General features: G+C 42.2%; 1 pseudogene; it reads left to right on the top strand.

Moving 5' to 3' along the window:
- The first annotated feature begins 348 nt into the window (after positions 1–348).
- LOC116906044 lies at positions 349–987 on the top strand (annotated as a pseudogene).
- Positions 988–5,448: the final 4,461 nt, after the last annotated feature.

Below are 5,448 nucleotides of genomic sequence, written 5' to 3'. Positions count from 1 at the left end.
GCGATTCCCTCTTGGTTCTGTACTATGGGCAGAAGATAGTCTCCTCGGACTTCTCAGGAGTATCCACACTTCTGAGGGTCCAGCTCTCTCCCCTATAGGATTTGGGTGCAGGGAGCTGTTTAGCTGGTTCAGTTTGGTCCTGGGTACAGACCAGAACTGTGGGCACTGGCGGCTGTCTGTTTGTATATCCCTGTATCCAGAGGAACTGTGCAGTTTCTCCTTGGACCAGGGATGTGGGCCAAGGTGTGTAGAGGTGGCAGTGTCTCCTGTGGTCTCAGGATGTCTGCACTCCTGGGTGGTCTGCTCCCTTGGGTCTTTTTCTAAGCCAGCCTCTGTAAGGACAAGGCCATGTTCAGCTCCACCACCAAAACTGTGAAGCCCAGTGGTGAGAAGCCAGATGAATTTGCGTCTGGCATCTCTCAGGTGAGCTTGTATCCCTAATCTCCTTGGTCTCTTGGCTCCCAGTCTCCTGACCTGGGCAATATGCCCATATTCTCTGTATTTATAGATACTGCTTGAGCTGGAGATGAATTCAAATCTCAAGGTTCAGCATCACCATGGCCAAGGAAATCAAAGTTGGTGGTCAGAAAGCTATCATAATTTTCATACCAGTTCCTCAGCTGAACTCATTTCAGAAAAATCCAAGTCTGGCTAGTTGGTGTATTGAGAAACACGTCTTCATTGCTTCGGGGAGGATTCTGCCCATACCAACCCAGGAAAGCTGTGTGAAAAACAAGCAAAAACACACAGAAGCAGTGCCCTGACAGCTGTGCACAGTGCCATCCTTAAAGACGTGGTCTTCCTAAGGAAATTGTGGGTAAGAGGATCTATGTGGAATTGGATGGCAGGTGGCTCATAAAGGTTCATTTAGACAAAGCACAGCTGAACAACTTGAAGCAAAAGATTGGAACTTTTTCTGGGATGTATAAGAAGCTCATGGGCAAGGACACTAATGCCCAGAGTCTCAGTTGTAAAGAAAATGACTGAATAAAGTGTCATTCATAGAAAAAAGAAAAAAAAGAGAGAAGAAAAAGAAAATTTTCTCACAATATTAGCCTGTGGGCAAGCCTGTGGTACATTTTCGTCATTGATAATTGGTGTAAGCGGGCAGCCACCCCTGACCTGATTGTCCTGTGTGCTATAAGAAAGCAGGCTGTGCAAGCCATGAGGAACCTGACAGTAAGCAGCACTCCTCCATGGCTCTTGCCCTGTTCTTGCCCTAGCTTTTTCTAATAATGGACTGTGATGTTGAACTGTAAGCTGAGAAAAACCCTTTCCTCTCCAAGTTGCTTTTGTTCATGGTGTTTTATCATAGCAGTAGGAACCCTAACTAAGATAAACATTATTTAGATCTAAAAAGCCTTTGGTCAAGAATGGATTCTACTCTGTCTTTAAAAACTATGGAGTTGGGGCAAATGACTTCTAGGTCTTTATGTAACTGGAGTCAGTCTTCTGGGTCTGAGGATCAAAAGCTGATCTGAGTCCCCATTCTCCCTGGGGAATCTTGGTTTCTATCCACCTTACAGATGAACCATGGTGTAAATGAAGCAGCCATAGTGGATAGTACCTAGCAGCTTGAAAGAATGCCTGAATGGATGTAGGCAGTGGGCTGATGCTAAGGTCCTGTTCCCTAATTGGTTCTTGATTGATCAATAAAGATGCCAGGGTCCAATTGCTAGGTGGAAGGAAAGAGGTAGGACTTCTGGTTCCCTGCAAGCAGGCTATGAGAGGCAGGAGGAGGAGAAAAGAATTTGCCATGCTTTGGAGGGAGAAAAAGCAATGAGTCATGTGAAATCTAGGGTGGGGTGACCATTGGCCACTTCCCCAACTGGGCCTGGGGTAGCAGATAGGATATTTTAAACATAATTAAGCTGAGGGCAAATACAGAGGGCTGAACAAGGAGAAGGTGACTGAGCAACTGAAGTTGAGGGCAGATTTAGGATGCTGAGCTGGGAGTGTAAAGAAGGTCGAAAGATAGCCGAGGGAGGCTTAGAAGAGCCCAGCATTGAGCCAATAAGGCAGGTTGAAAAAAGGGTTGTGTGTGTGTGTGTGTGTGTGTGTGTGTGTGTGTCTGTCTGTCTGTCTGTCTGTCTGTCTGTCTCTCTCTCTCTGTGTGTGTGTGTGTGTGTGTGTGTGTGTGTGTGTGTGTGTGTGTGTGTGTGTGTGTGTTTTATCCACAGATCCAAGGGAGCCTGGGTGGGGCTGCAGTATACCCAGAGCTTAAAGTGGGGTAGCAAAAACTACATGCTACAAATGATTCCATGCTAGTGGATTTCAGAGTGCAAGCCCTGCAGTATTTCTGCTGAGTCCTACATCAAAACACCATTGTTCTCCCCAACAGTTTTTGCCTTCTACCCTAAAGGCAGCTACAGTTCTTTGTGGCCCAGATGATTCTATTCTCCAAATTTAGCCCATCAACTGAAAATACTCTTAGTCTCTAAAACTGACCAACCAAGCCAAACTGTGCTACAAGAAAAGAGAAGAACAAAGATTTAACTAAAGCTATGTTGTAATCTTGATATAACAACCAAAAGAATCAGTCAGTGATTTGTGATTACAATGGTAATTACTATTGAAGGAAACAATGTGTGTAGTTTGCCATATTTTCTTAGTGTGAGTAAAATCAAGTAGACCCTAAAAGCATTCTAAATTGCTTACATTCTATACTCATAGTTGTTGGGGTCTGAGAGTTGCTCTACAAACCACAGGAACACCGATATCAGTCAGACAGTGATAGTTTATTGAATGCATACGTTATATACTGAGCAGATTAGGAATGTAGCTCAGAATTATCTAAGCTATGACAACAAACATTTCTCAGGGCAGGTTTATGAAGAAAAAAACCATGGTGAGCTCATATGCAGGTGCAGGAAGTGCTGGCCAGCAGTCAGCTCTGACTCAAGGTATTTTAGACACAGCAATTCATATTGACCTTTAACTTGATGGTTCCTATGTAAAGCTTTGTGGAATTTCTTAATATTAACAAACCTCAAAGAGAACGCACAGAACATAACCAGATATGTGATCAGCACCACCTTGCTCTGAGTCAAGTTACTTCTCTATGTTAATGACTGGTAGGGATTTTTCAGCAACAATATGAAATAGCTGGCAGGCATGGAACAAAATGGCTGCAGGTATGCTGCAGGCTGGGGTCAGACCACAACATTAGTCATGCTTAGGCTTTTTAAAATAAAAATTGGAAGCCAAGCAGTGGTGGCACATGCCTTTAATCCCCGTACTAGAGAGGCAGAGGCAGGCAGGTCAGGTAGGCTAGATTGGTCTAGAGAATGAGTCTCAGGACAGCCAGGGCTACACCGAAAAACCCTGTCTCAAAAACAAAAACAAAACAAAACAAAACAAAAATATTGATTGATTGAGCAACCCATGTAAATTTTATATTAAGACATTTGCAGTATCTACACTGTAGTACCCAAATCAATGTTTCAATAACTAAAAAGTTAGTTACATTTGTGAAATATCAGTTAAAGTGTTTAGAATTATGCAAAGGGGCTGGGGATTTAGCTCAGCGGTAGAGCGCTGCCTGAAGGAAAGTGCAAGGCCCTGGGTTCGGTCCCCAGCTCCGAAAAAAAAAAAAAAAAAAAAAAAAAAAACAACTAGAATTATGCAAAGAAAAGTACTTGGCTGATTAAAATTTTAACTTTTTATATAATTAATATGTCTGTAATATGATACTTGTTCATATATCTAACGTGATGATTATATTTTTGAATGACTAAATTTGACTCAATCTCTCTTGGTCAGTTAGTTTTATAAAACTTGAAGACAATTCTTTTTTTAATTAGTTATTTTATTTATTTACATTTCAAATGTTGTTCCCTTTCCTGGTTTGCCCTCTACAAATTCCCCATCCCATCTCCCCCTACCTTTTGCCTTTATGAGGGTGCTTACCCACCCACCCACTCCCGCCTCACCCTTCTACTATCCCCTTACACTGGAGCATCAAGCCTCCACAGTACCAAGGGCCTCCCCTCCCATTGATGCTAGATAAGGCAATCCTCTGCTACATATGTATCTGGAGCCATGGATCCCTCCATGTATATTCTTTGGTTGGTGGTGTAGTTCCTGGGAGCTCTGGGGAGTCTGGTTGGTTTAACATTGCTGTTCTTTCTATGGTGTTGCAAACCCCTTCAGCTCTTTCTTTCCTTCCCCTAACTCTTCCATTGGGGTTCCTGGACTCAGTCCGATGGTTGGCTGTGAGTATTAGTCAGGTGCTGGAAGAACCTCTCAGGGGACAGCTATATCAGTCTCCTGTCAGCAAGACAATTCTAATTCAGTGGAACGGGTATGTAACTATCATTAGTTTTCTAGCGATTCAAAGTTTTTATTAAGGTAAGCAGTAACCAAGGTGACTCTGCCTTGTGACCAGTAACCTTGGCTCTGTTCTGCTCACCTGATCATTTCCAGATCATAGTGCGAGATGAAAGAAAACATGACTTCCATGTTTAAGATATGACATCTTTTTGGGTCCCCATATTGAAACCCATACTCTTTAAGTATCATTTCTATATTTGTAAATTTTCATTTATGAGTTCTATGATGTGGTCTCTGAAAGACCAAATAGATTTCTATTTCTACTTCTTATATTTTAAGTTCATTGTGTCTACAGATTGTTAATATTGTAATTTAATGTAGACTTACTTTGAATAAAACTAGTTTAATTGGCAAAAAAAAAAAAGAAAGAAAAAGAAAACATGACTTCATACCCACATAGACCTGAATACAACAGGCTACATCTGAGCTCCCAGAATTCTGGTAACATGAGTGAAGAAAATACAGTTTGTTTGAAGGAACATCTGAAACAGGAATGGGTGACAGGATTGTCCTGAAGAAGAATTTTCACAGTAACCATCAATGCACTTGTCAAGGCAATGTTTTTTTTTTAAACTGAAATGTTCCCAGGAAAAGCCCGTGTGTTAGCCAGTGTGTGTTTGGATGCTTTAGGACAGTGTAGCTCAAAACCGAGTATTTCAGATGCTCATTGATCCATAAGGACCTTTAGAAGTATATCGAAGGTCTCTAAGATATGCCTTTAAAGCTCAATATAGTAGCCCTGCATGATACACGTGTCAGACCTGGGGATATAGATGCGTGGGCAGGCATGAGTTACCTACTGATCTAATCAGACATTTTATGACTCACAGGATAATTTTGAAGGCTGGTGGAACAGTAAGCTTCCCACTCACAGCCATCATTCTACAAGTAAATACTGCTGTGCCTTCCCTCAAAGGCCTTCCATTGTGAAATAATGTAAAAGTCTCAAAATGCTCATGGATCCAACACCCTCCACAGTCTATTCTGGTTGTAAAACCTTCACAATTGAAGCTTGACCCCGAGTTTGCACCACAAAGTCCAGCAAACCAGTCATAAGGGCAAAGGTAGCCTCTGAGAAACCCAGAGTAGCCCGATACCCACTGATCACAATGGGGG

Source organism: Rattus rattus, chromosome 7 (assembly GCF_011064425.1).
Source record: "Rattus rattus isolate New Zealand chromosome 7, Rrattus_CSIRO_v1, whole genome shotgun sequence".
NCBI classification, from domain to species: Eukaryota; Metazoa; Chordata; class Mammalia; order Rodentia; family Muridae; genus Rattus; species Rattus rattus.
Note: the sequence above shows the minus strand (reverse complement) of the source record. Positions and strands in the feature narration are given on the sequence as shown.